This window comes from Melanaphis sacchari, unplaced genomic scaffold, assembly GCF_002803265.2.
Source record: "Melanaphis sacchari strain LSU unplaced genomic scaffold, SCAv2.0 Contig36_pilon_pilon, whole genome shotgun sequence".
Taxonomy (NCBI): domain Eukaryota; kingdom Metazoa; phylum Arthropoda; class Insecta; order Hemiptera; family Aphididae; genus Melanaphis; species Melanaphis sacchari.
The window spans coordinates 4,088,767-4,103,378 of NW_020271232.1; the positions used below are offsets into that span (position 1 = coordinate 4,088,767).

Below are 14,612 nucleotides of genomic sequence, written 5' to 3' on the forward strand. Positions count from 1 at the left end.
CCCTGTTGTGGTGCGGGCTCACATATAGACATTGCAGCCTTTATAGCCTGCGCTTAAATCCGGTCCTGTTCACGTCTAACAAACGTTACGCCGTCGACTGTCGTCCGGTCTGGACGGACCAAACGTCAAATCACGTCCATACACCGAGTGTGCGGATATCCTGCGCAGCGCACTATCGGTGTCGCGATTTCGTTGAGCCCCGGCACTGTCGGTGCCACAACCGTCGTGGATTAACGGCCCCGCGATGAACTCGCGAGAGCGTGAGAGACGTGTGGGCACGGGTCACACCTCCCCCCCCACGAGGGCGCGGATCCCGCAACGACGGGTCTCTAATGAAGGTCACGGCACGCGGACGCAGGTGGCCGACCACCAACGCCCCCGCAGCCGCTACCCTCCCGTGCGATCATCCCCCGCGCGACGTGCTTCCCCTACGACAACGTGCAGCGTGGGAGCTTTATACCGCTTTTTTCCTCCGGGCAGTTCAGTCGTGTCGTCGCCGTCGCGCATCGCAGACGCGTGCTCCGTGCTCCGTGTGCCGTAGTGTTACGCCCGTCGCTGCTCGTCGTGGTCCGCGCCACGTTTACGTCGTCGCCTGATTTGTTGGATTTTTTTCAGTGTTTGTTTTTCGCGTTTCTCTTCGTGCGCTGTTCGCGTACGCATCCCTTGCCGATCGGTTTTTACCGCCAATTTCTCTCTCGATTGCGGTTCGTGAGCTCAGGTACCGACACGGTGTCCATCGCATTCCACTTCTGCTGCGGCTTGTGAGTACCTATATGTATATATTGTTTAAAATTTTAATTACCTACACGTTCGATTTGTGATGCCCATCACACCGTTGCACAGCAATAATTATTGTTACGGTTTAGAGATAACTCGCGGTTTAGTCGTATCTGTATATGAGCACATGCTATACCACACGGCTATACTCATGTGTGTATACACGAGTACCAGTATAATATCGAATTCATTCGATCACCGTGTTAGTGGTATCGGACATCGATGCACGTAAGAATATGGTCATTCTAAACTTATTCTAACAAACTCGCGTGGTTAACTGAAAAATAAAAGATGTGCTTCTAACAGAGTTAATGGGATGAGGCCTAGACAAATGTTAAGATAATATTAGATATTTTTTTAACCTTTTGGAAAATCAATCATACATATTAACGTCGTCTTCAACGCACACCAACACGATGTAAATAAACGATGAAACCATTGTACCCCGCGCGCTTTTTATTTTAAAAAACGAGTTGCCCTGCCGGTTATATATCTAATAATATAGGAACGAAGAAGTAATGTTTAATACCTAAAATGTCTATCTGAAAGAGTTCTCACGATGACACTATTGATTATTAGGTTTTAAGATATCATAGCATTTCATCACTGAAAAACATATTTTATATGTTAGCAACATGCCCATACGTGTGTATCTATTTGTCTTAATAAAAATCTCATCAGTCTTGCTGATGTTTTCATAAAACGAATTATACATGTGATTGTATTGATGTTAAATTATGCTCCTTTACTTTGTGTAAAAATGTTGTCTACAATTAAATTAAAAATAAGACTCGTTTTACTTTTTCGATTTGTGTATTATATATCAATCTAAGATAGACATAAAACAAATATCGTTATGTTATGAATTTAATTGACATGCACAAATTATAAATATGCCAACCTAACACGATTGTTTTTTCCATGCATAAAAAGAACAATTATAGATTTTGAGGTAATGGTTTCATATAAGTAAAGTTTTGTATTTTATAGGTAAAAGGATAATAGAAAAATACGAATGAAATTATTTGAATCGTATAGTAAAATATAAACTTAAAACATAACTTAATAAAATAACTTGTTGGTTTTCAATTAACTGTTGTTTGTTAGTTTAAACATTAACGTGCATACCTATATTCTATGTAATACTAATGACGTATTCTTTTCGTTACAATTAGCTATTATAGACTTAAAAGCAATACAAAATATATATGTTTTGGAATTAAAAAACTGAATTATCTGCAATCAATTATTTTCAATAAATTAATGGTTGACTAGAAATCGACATTGATTTTACTTTATTTATGCTCATACTCAATTGTAAACAAACAATTTGCAGCTAAAATTAAGTAGGTAATGCAACTAATATGATAACGTCACTAAATAAAACTTCTTTCTATGACTCTGGACTCAACTACACTAATACTAGATTTAAGATGTGCTTATTCAATTTGAATAAACGAGACAAGGATTTATGAAATTTTTAATTCATAGCTGCTTATTTAAATAATGGATTATAGTACAAGTAAGTTAGATAAACTTTTCGGGTGTTTAATATTTAATTTGATTTTTGTAAGTGAGTTTTATTGGGTTTTTTGAAAATATTATGTCAAGGATATTTTGAAAAAATCATTAAATATTAAACTTATTAAGCAATAAATACATTTTAAATAAACCAATTCCATTTTCAATATTGCTTGAGCACTCTTATAGTATTTATCTTTAAAATAGTTTAAGTAATAAATTATTTGGTAATTTATTATTTTTAGTTTTTTTACATTTTGTAAAATAATTTATTAATCATTTCCTTTCTAGTTTATGAGAATTCTAATGCAGTTTTAATAAAATATTCTGATGTAAAGAATAAAGTATTTTTATTTTTGAATATTTAATACCTAGCTCCATTGAAAGTATTACTTTTGATTACTGGTTGCTGGTAGATAATAATAATTATCAAAGTTTTTCATATTATTGAAGCTTACCATATCTAACCATATTAGAAATAATATCATAAATGCTGATACATATTATGATTATAGTTAGAACATAAATTATATTATTGAAAAATAATTTATAATTTTATTATTTGTTTAAAATAATGTTCATAGATTTTTTTGGTCGACAACTTAATAAGCTTTGAATAATTGTAAATCATATTTTCTGCGTACATTATATTGAATTTATCAGTATGTAAAATACGTTTTTCTACAAAATGTAATATTTTCTGAGTATCTATATAATAGTTTATAATCAAATTGAAAATTGAAAAGTATATATTTTTATTATACATAACTGTATCATGCTCAGTGTATTTAATCTTTATAAATTATTTTTTTAATTTTAAACGCATGCTGTAAAGACTCAATATTTATAGGTATTCATGTAAATATATGAAAATATTTTGATAATTCATGTGGTTATTTATCAGTTGAATTGACATAAACTTATATTTATATTATTATAATTAGTAAATTTGATAAAAAATTTTTTTTTCCTTTCCATTTTAATTATTTTAATAGCATTTTATTTTATTATCATCGGATTTTATCCACAAATGGAAAACATAAATATTACCTTTAAAATAATTTCCTTGTTTATGGATAACTCTTTTTGGACAAAGCTTTCTTGTATATTTGTTAAGAGTATCTATTGTTTTATTGTATTAGTTTTGTATGGACTGTAAACATTTGTATTTTTAAAAATTTTTTTTCAATAATAATAATAAAAATAATAATTTAAATTTAATACTCAACAATCTTTTTTTTATTGATTACTGTAAATTTAACATTAAGTTATGTATAAATTCTAAGAGTTGTTATTTTAGTTAAGCAGATTTCAGTTTATTTATTTAAGTTGTATGCCAGATTCCAAGCTATAATTATTATTCTAACTGCTATTAGATTTGGTTTTGTGGATTTGATTTAGTAAGAAGTAGTTGAAGTTTTTGTTTTTTGTTTTTTTTTTTTTTATAATAATTAAAAATATAATTAAAGAATTAAATAAATTTTTTAATTCAGCTTAATAATGTAATGTTACTTATTTTTATAAGTAAATTATATTTTTTAGTAATTTCTATTAATTTAGTGCGAAAAAATTATACAATTTAAAAATTTAAAATAAAGAGTACCTATTGTTTTCATGTAAATTTTCATATATAATATCTATATGTATTTTATACTATTTAATTCTACTTGAATATTTTTTAAACTGACGATTTCGACAAAATTACAATTTCGACATTATGCTTTCATTTTTATTTCACTTTGTATATTGTAATTAATTGTAAATATAATTTATTTTACATTCTTGACTCATCGTATTTTAATTTTAAACTATATTATTTGAATATAATTAGGTAATTATTGAAAGTCTTTGAATCATAAATAACATACTTGAATATATTAAAACTACCTATATAGTGTGTTACATAATGTAATGAAATCATATAGTCTACCTAATTATAATAGCTTTTGGACAATCTATACTTAGTACTGCACTTAAGAAAAATTAAAATTGTGTTCCTTTGTCGTAATTTAAACCATGATAGATGAGCCCGTATTATTGGTAAATGATTATTTTTGTCGGATAATTATCATTGTTTTGTTACGACAATACATAATATACACTACACACAGACAATTAGATATCTTATAGAATGGACTTGTACAGAAAATAATTCTGACGTTTTAAAGTTTTATTTGCTTAACATTCACACATATATTTTCACAAATATTATGATTTTGAATGATTCTCTATAAGTTATTATTTTAAAGTAATTTTTTACTGTCATAGTTTTAGATTATCTTAATTAAATTTTTTGACTGATATTTTTATAGATAGTGAACATTTTTAAAATATTGTCACTAACCACTCTTGACACCGACAAAATTGCGCATTTATCAATTTTTTTAAACGTTTATAACAATGGAAGATGTATTCCATTTATTTTTTTGGTGGAAATAAACGCCAAGCGAAGACAACATCTGGACTTTTAATACAATTTATTGGGATAACATGTTACATTCTCTCCCTTTGCAAACCACCAAATGTATTGTATTATAATTCGAAATAAAAATGGATACAATATTATACTACTGAATAGCTTTTGTTAAATGACAATGTTTTAGCTCACACAATTGTTGTGGTTGGCTAAGCTAACTATATACATTTCATCATCAAATAATTTATCTGATAGACTTTAAATAAAATTATAAAATTATATCAATTGCAGGTGTGATACTCATACATATTAGTTGTTATTTGATGTTTAACATTTCTGGTCATGACGAATTTAATAGGCATTTTTACTATACCCTTTGTATCCGTGTATATAATTTTTGATTAGAATAATAGTGATTGATATTGTATTTTTATTTAAAGATATTTAGAAAGATTTAGGAGAAAAGTTTGGAAATAAGCAATTGGTCCGTTTTCCTGATATTATATTGCTAGCACAAGTTTCGTTTGTTGTTTTTCCTCGCAGCTTTCCCATTATTCATTGTGTGTTGTTGTCTGTTTTAATTCTACAACCCGGTTTAGTAAGTATTAGGCCACAATACTACCAGACGTGTTTTACGTAAAAAGATTTATGAGTTGCAACTAATGTCAATCCAAATTAATCAATTTCGAAGAAAAGTTTCATGAAAAATGTTTACGTTAAATTAATAAACAGCTAATATAGTTACAATAGCTGAGGATTTCTAGGCATGTGTCAAATTGTACAGTGCACAGTACAAAGTATTGATAAATAATTCAATAGTTAGTATAATAGTAATAACCACGTTTTTGTAATAATGACTATAAAAACAAATATTTCATTGAATTTTCGATAGAAAGATTTTTCTTGGGGTTTTTAACATGTCTATAAAAAGTTTTAATAATTTTTTTTGTAGAAGTAATGTCACATTAAAGTTTGTTTTTCTGTTAGTAATTTATTCTTTTAATAATGATCACACAGTATCTTAAAATGTACTAGTTTTAGAAAAGACTTTGGCCACATAATTTGATCTCATCACAAACAAAATTGTTGATAGGAATTATATTTTTAATATTTTTTTTTTATAAAAGTTTTTTACTTAGTTTTATAATACGAGTATATATTTTTCATAAGTGTCTAAAATTCAAATTTTGACGATATGGGATAACAAACCGCTAATAACAAAGATTTATTCTCAAAAATTTTTACTATATTGTTATTATTTAATGACTATTATTCATAGAAATTTGATACAGCCTACTATTAATTAAAATATGATTTTCTATAAACAGTGATTTGTTAAAATGTTTTGATTAATCTTAAGTTACTTAAAGGTATTCTAAATTTTTATTTATTTTTATTTTTATTATATTGATAAAAAAGCTTTAAATTGTTATTCACATAACTTTCATTTATATAAATTAAAAAATATTAAACATTTATAAATAGTTGTTATTTTTAAAACGTTTGTAATGTTTTGCTGTGAAAATTCGTTAAAATTGTATAAAATTGTATATTAATTTTCAATAATTTATCATTGAATTTTAATTTAAAACATTCATAACACTGACCTACTCAATGAATAGTTACACACGAAAGTTTATATGTCATATAATATAGTAGAGTAATTTTTTTTTTTTTTTTTTTTTTAATATCATACTTAAACTAGAATATATTTTTAAGAATTTTTACATATACAAACTAAATATCAAACTAGTAGTTAATAGATGTTGTTTAAAGTTTAGACAATCAGAGCAGTAGGGTATTGTACGAGATATAACTAATAAGTTTATATTTTTAAGTTCAATTTTTGTACATCGAAGTACTTAGAAAAATATTCCGCTTGGATAAATGAATCTAAAATGTTCTTAGTATCTACTTTAATTAATAATAAAATTATATTAAATGTTAGTACTTCTTAAAAATTATAAAGTGATAATTATTCATAGTTATAATGAAATCATAAACAGTCAACAGTCGTATTTTTTTAATATGGTACACTATATATTTATACTGATACGCGTAATATACTTAATATATATATATATATATATATTTATAGTAGCAATATAATTTACTTAATAATAAAAAAGTGTATATTGTAGTAATATTGAAACGTTTTGATATTTTTACTGTATAATATTTTCAATTTTGAGTCATTCTATGTTTAATAATAATGTCTGTATATAACAATATTTTAAATTAAGTAATAAGTTCCTATTTTGTTTTAGCGGCATATGCTCAAATAATTTTATTTCACTTTCAAATTATTTATTTATGTTACATTTACTTATTTTATTTGGAGTTCCCATTACGATTTTTATTATTTACTTGCTTTCAAAACTGGAAAATTGTTTCATAAGATATTTATTTCTTTTAAATTATTTTTAGCACACACCTGAAGTTTCCGTGGTGTTGATATTTTCCTCTTTTTATATTTTCTTATACTTATATAACTAAGTTTTACAATTTGTCTTCATACTCATTTTGATGATTATAGTTATAGAGCGGATATCAATTGATTTTACTCAAAAAACATCACAATGTCACGTATCTTCGATGACCATATTTTAAAGACTTGTTTAAACAACTTTACACTAGTCCAATTTGTATTTCATTTCAAATCGTACGTATTAACAAGACATACACATAGACTTACGTTACATATAGAGTATATATAACACAGACGAATGATATACAAGTTCATTTTGGCACCAATTTATTTTTCCGCTCTTCTTTTTCCATTACAAAAGAGACCAATACAAATTGTGAAACGTGAATGGAGGAACAATTTGTAATGCTTAACAATAAATACGTATATAAACAATTATACTTTCATACATGTATTTTAATATCTATAAATATATCACCAGTAGAATAGTTTTTTTAAAACACATAATACAATTTTTTAAATGTTAAGACATTGAATTAAATAATTGCTCTCTGGTTAGGTGAACATATAAATGCACGTATAGTTTTTTAAATGAAAATTCTATTGTTATTTATTTTCTAAAATGTATTATCTTATAAATTTATAACTATGTATAGATTAAAGCAATCATCATAATTATACGTAAATAATAGTTCAACAATATTCTTTCTTTAATAATGTATTTATTGATTAAAAAGTGTAATTAAGCAGTTTCATAATACGAATTCCAAATCATGTCATATACTTTACCACAATATATGAAATATGTTTGATAGTTTTAAAATTGCTCTATTAAAAATATAATATGAAGTTTACTGCGTCATTTAAGTCAGTTTCTAAAAAATGATTTAATTAATCCCATTTAAAAATTACTGCATAACGTATAGTTTACATATTATGGTTTTTGAAAATTGTTGGTTATATTTTTATTGCTCTTCCACTACTTATTTTTCACTAACTTCCAAACGGCTGATTCTTATTTTTATTTCAGTTAGTACCTTTTAAATCTAATAACTCTCTTTGAATTAGATAAATGCAGTCGTGTGATGTACTCTAAGCTTTAAATCTAATCCAGTATAACCATAAATAAGTATCAGATTTTACGCCACAAGCGTTTGCGCATAAATAGAAATATATCCGGAAACATCATTATATAATTTTACGCAGATTATGTTTAAAACTTTTATAATTTATAATATGTGATCAGAAATATATAATATAGTATTATAATATGTCAATTATTTTTTATTCTTATGCAATTTTTACAATTTAGATTGATTTAGGTACAGTATTTAAATGAGAATTTTTGTTTTTGTTTAATTTCTAGTTTTTATCTATATATTATTATAATTTGTAGCAATTTTTATAAAATTCCCAAAACATTTGTTGATAAGTTAGGTATTGAAATACAATTTATTATAATATGACCAACTTTTTGAAATAGATATCTTTAAAACGTAATACGATTTTAATTTTATCTTATAACCATTTCTAAAATGTGTAAAAAGAAGTACACATTACAGTTTTTAGCACTAACTCGTTAAACTAGAACATTCTGTTAAAAAATATTTTTGTTTTACTAATAATAAGTAAAAAAACTGTAGTGAATTTGCAAGATAATTCTTTTGAATATTTAGTTTATAACGTGGAAATTCGTTATGTGTGATGTGTGTATACCAAATAAATGCTACAAAACAATCAATCACACTGCTAGTTGTCACTCATGGATATTAATTGCTTGCCATATATCGTGCTTTGAAGGTTGAGAGGGTCTTAGTGGTTTTATGAATTTTAATGTAACAAACAAAATGTCTTTTTTAAATTTTCTATATTCTTTAGTATCTAATCAAATAGTGGAATTATTTAGGATATTTTTGAACCATATATGATACGAATAATGATTAATTTGTGTCTTATTTTTTTTTAAATGTAAGAGAATTAATTTTTAATGCAATTAACTAAGCTTTTTTTTAACAAGTATAGAAATTAATTAATTCTTCATAAATTAATGTTTTATTATTACGTATTTTTTTAGGTTTTTTATATACTTAAGGATTTTACTTGTTTAATGAATTATCATATACGTTTATAAGATTAATATAATGTATTCATAAAAACTAATAAGTATATAATATTATATTTATCATTACATAAATGAAAATTAAGTTATTTTAAATATTTGTTACAATTTTAAATGTAATATGTAATCTATTATAAATATTAAAATACATAAGATGTATAATATTGTAATAGTAGGTATAATAAGTTACAGATATAGGAATCATATTATAATAATAATTAAAGAGGAATGTGATTTCTAGAGAAGAATAAAGACACAGTAAATTACAGAAAAGCGTGCTAGAAAATTCGAGAACTAATTGAATTATTTATAAACAAACGAAACGAAATTACTAGTATGTACTTATGTATATAAAATTGGTAGTTCTCATTTTTTTTTTTTTTTGAATAATTTTGACTAGTTTTTTCCTCATTTCTTGCTATGTATAAGCTGCTTTCTTAACAATGAACGTTGTAAATGACATTTCTGTCATCTTAAATCAACGGTAACACTTGCACTGTAAAATTATGGCATGTTTCAAAAATCTCGTTTGAAATTATATTGAATAGTCGATCATATTATACAAGGTGGGCATCATAATAAAATAATATTATTTTTTTTTGCACAGTTTTTATTTCTAATAATAAACAGATTCTTAAAATTTTTGTAGCTTTTATTTTACGTGACATTATTTAAAAAGTTATTTGTTTCACATTATTTTAAATTAAAAAATTAGTTTCTAAAATTAAGTAGATCGATTACTAATTATTTGTTTACAATATTAAAGTTATAAAAATATTATTAAAATTCAAGATTCCTCATACTGAAACCATAAAACATTTTGAAAAAAATATGTATATGGGCTCGATTTTTTTACAGGCATTTTAAGTTCAAAATTGGTTTAAATAAATTATTTAAATGAAAGGAGAATGGTTTTAGTTATTTCTTTATAATTCAAAAGTATTTTTCCTAGAGATTTGAAACTTTTACCAATATTATTATATTTTACATATCATATAGTGTGAAGGGCTGTCGTCACAATACATAATATTTTCAAAACATTTAAATTAATTTTATGCTTTACCTATTTATAATTTATACTGCATTACTAAACAAATTACTATAATAATTATATAATAATATACTGACAGACTGTCTCTGCTCATAATTGTTTTTCGTATGCAGTGATTTATCATTGAATTCATATTTGATACATCTATTACCTACATGATAATATATGTCATATCATCTACTCAATGACTAAGTACATTAAACTACCACTTATTTATTTCCTTAAATTTGTTATTATAGTTTTAGGATTTTTTCTAAGGTAAAAAACTTATATAATATTAAATTGTAGTTATTATTAGTTATTTCTGACAGTGATCAATGTAATAAAGTATAATTGATCCAATTATTAAAGATTTAATCAAAAACAAATATTGTTATCATTAGTACTTAGTATATTACAAAGTATAAATTAGAAGTGAAAAATAAAACAAAATTCTTTAAGTTATTTAAGCGATTAAGTTATTTATATATATAGTGCTTTTTATTTGTAGAAATATTCGTATTTTTAAGGATAATAAATTAAACTTATTAAAATAATGATTGAAATATTTCGTTTGAAGTTTTAATCATAGACTTAACTATAAGGGATGCAAATACTCATTATTCAGACAAGTATTTCAAAATGTTCTATCCTTTAGTACTTATATTGCTTATATTGTGTGTAAATTGAAAAACTTTCGAAAATATACCGGTAAGGATCTTATTATTGTGTTAGAATGACTAAAAGGATGAAAATCGATTACTCATGTTGAAAAGGTATAGTCTTTTGACAGAATGTTTTAGCGTTATCAGTGAATACCATTACCTAATACAAACTTTTTAAAGTCTCCTGTGGTTTTCTGTCTTTACTTAAGTATAAAGCTTTGTTTACAGATTGGAATTCGACTTATTTTGGAGCCTTTTTGGTATTCAAATATGCGAAACAAACAGCCTAAAACTTGCTCACAATATAAAGGCTTTTAACAAAATATACTGTTTTAGTTTATCGCGAAATAGTGAATTGTAATTATTATTGTAGTTAAAAGGTTATTAGTACATTATTATAAAATATATTTAATTTTATAACGTGTTTTGTTAACTAATTTTATCACGTTATTGAATTAAATCTACATTAATGTTACACTGTTAAAATTGTATTGATAAAAAAAAATAACGTCTTAAACTCGGCCATTTTAAAACTATTATTCTTGTAACCATGATTACATGATTTCAAGTAGAAGTTAGTATAATTTTGAATTTTTATGCAATTGATATACATTTTTTACATAAGTAAATTATTTTATTTTAACATTTTAGACACAGATAAAATACCGGTACCTACTTCGAGTATATTAATATTGAAATGCATAATTGTTGCTTATTAAAAATTCAATAATTATTAGGTATACGAATTAACAGTTATTTATTAATACTTATCTATTTTTTGTAATCTTTTTTCGATGTTTATATGCCTATGATCATTGACGGTACTATATATTTGGGGTCCTGGGCAATATTTTTGGTGGGGCTCTTGATGATTATGGAAGTAGACGGTATATACTTACACTTGATCTTTTGTTTTATATAATAGCTGGTAGTTTTTAGACACATTTTAGATACCAATTACCTGTTAACAATAGAGATTTATTTTATTATTCTTAATTGAAAATTTATTTAAATAGATACAATTTATTAGATATAAATATATTATCAAAATTAAAACATTTTTATGAAAATTAACATGTTTTTGTTCATAATTTTATTGATTCTACTAATTATTAGTTTATAAAATGTATCTTTTTATAAAATATACACACACACATATATATATTAGATTCACAGTTAAGTATATTTTAAAATAATTAGTTATTAAATACAATTGGTTTTAAAAAATGATGAAGCTTATATCAAAATAAATCATAATTATTTAACTTTTTAGAGTTATAAAATAAAAACAAAATAGTTAGCTACTTAAAAAAAAAATATGTATATTTATATATTTATGTGTCAATGTGTGTAATGTATAAATTAAATTATACTAAAATAAATATAATTAAAGGGTATTCGTACTTTATCGGTTGTTATTGTTGATCGAAGTGTGATGTATATATATTAGTATGTTCTATAATGTATTATAGCCTATAATTGATATTTCAAGTACAAATACTAATTTTATTTTTCCTATATGATTACAAACTATGCACATTGGCTACATTACTTATTTACAAAAAATTGTTCTTAAGTTACATGCCATAAATTAATTTTTTTTCTCTGCGTGCCATAAAATTATGAAAAACAAATAATTAAACACGGGGCTCCGGGCATTTGCACGGAATGCCCCCCTCCCTAGTTCCGTCACTAACTATGATTCATTTTTTGTAAAACAACTTTAAAATTTAATATAAGGTTTTTCATAAATTGTTTATACTAAAATAAAATAATCTAAAATTAAATATTTACATTTTTTTTTTTTAAGATATTTAAAGTTTAAACTTTAATTAAATTAAATATTTGAACGAAATAAAAAAATATTATTTGTGTGGATTTGAAACTTATACGATATATTTTACCGCATGCATTTTCAAAATATTAAGATTAATTTCAAGCCTATTTATACTGAATATTGCTTACTGTATTTCTAATTGTTGAATAAATCACTATAATTATATGAATATAAATTTATTATGAAATAGGTATACCTTAATAATATAGGTTCTGACAGACCCTCTTCGGTTAAATCAATTTTGTATGCAACGAATTATTATTAAATTCAAATTTAACATATATTATAGTAACTTACTTAATGACGACAGATGAGATATATTAGACATTTTTTAGTTTTAACTATTATTCGTGATCTATTTTTCATATAGTTATACATTACTTTATAACATCAGAATACTAAAATTGTTCTTGATTAAATAATTCAAAAAAGATTATAAGCTGATATTGTGTAATAATTTTGTCTTTATGCTATTATAATTAGGATATTTTTGTACATGATGCAAATCACATATTAATGTTTTAATGGATTTAACTATTTGAGTATACATTAGTGTATATCAGACTTTTAAATTCGTATAATGATTTTCTTTATATTATTTTCTTTATTATTAATACATGTTTAATAATATTAGTTGTTAACATAATCTTTAATACATTTATAAACTTTTAAACTTTTTGGACACGTTAGAGTATTCATAAATTGTTTGATAATTTTCTCAATAAAAACTTTTTTCTTCTAAGTTCATAAATCCTAAACGTCATTATATTTAACTTCTTACTTTGTTGGCAATTATTTTTATTATATTTCAAAAATATATGAATTTGGTTTTAATCAGTGTTTAGTCACCTTATTATTTAATCTAATTTCGTTACAAATCTCAATCGTTTTTTGTCAAATAAAACGTTATAATCATAACGTTATTATAATGTTTGCAAGCCTTGGTTAAAACTGTAGTCAATTTATATACTATTGATTATAAATACTAGTTTTACTACTGTTAATAATAATACTATGTCATACTAATTTTTATAAATTTATAATCAATTTATTCTTAGGTGTACTCGTAATCTGCAAAAAAATAATTTTTTATTAAAAACATGATTCAAAACAGTTTAATATTGTGATAATGAGTATAGAGTTCTATAATGTCTTTTTTAAGTAAAAATCTCAATCACAATTATTCGATGCTATAATATACAGTTTCTCGCATAGAAATAACCACGAATAGGGTGCAGATGGTAAAGACAATTTTGCAAAAACGGATAGATATAGTATAATATTTCAATAGTATACTGCAGTTGTGGCGTGACGTTACAGTGTTACAATGTGTCACAATAATAATATCATCAACAACTTATAACAATAAAAGGTACGCACAAGAACAATAATAATAATAATAATAATAATAACGACGGGCGAATATAACAACAGTGTACCATGTTATATCAATACGTACCTAACCTCTTCTCAATGGTATAGTCAGAAGGGGGAGGGCTGAGTGCCGGCTGCAACCTTTTTTGAAAATGCATAAAAAATTGAAACTGTTTTTAGTATTCTGTGAACATATTATTACTTACGTAGGATGTAACCATGCATAAAAAAATATTAAAAATTGTAATATTTGTTAAAACGTCGCGATAAAAGTCTAAAATATTATGTAGGTACCTAGGATATTGGTGCACCTAACTTATAAGGGATTTTAGTTTGTTCAGCCTCTCTAATAATATAACAAATATCAGACCCCCAAAGTAAAGTCCTGGTTATGCCAATGCTTTTTAGATATCTAAAGCTATAGTGTTATACACTATGTTTTATA

The 14,612-nt window shown here is 24.9% G+C and overlaps 1 protein-coding gene across 2 annotated transcripts in view; it reads left to right on the forward strand.

Annotated features, from left to right (window-relative positions):
- Positions 1-497: 497 nt before the first annotated feature.
- Positions 498-14,612, forward strand: part of LOC112596987 — a 174,647-nt gene continuing 160,532 nt past the window's right edge. For both annotated transcript variants that reach the window (XM_025342878.1, XM_025342879.1), the window contains exon 1: positions 498-761. The gene's annotated coding sequence lies outside the window, so the exon portion shown is untranslated. The remainder of the gene's footprint in view (positions 762-14,612) is intronic.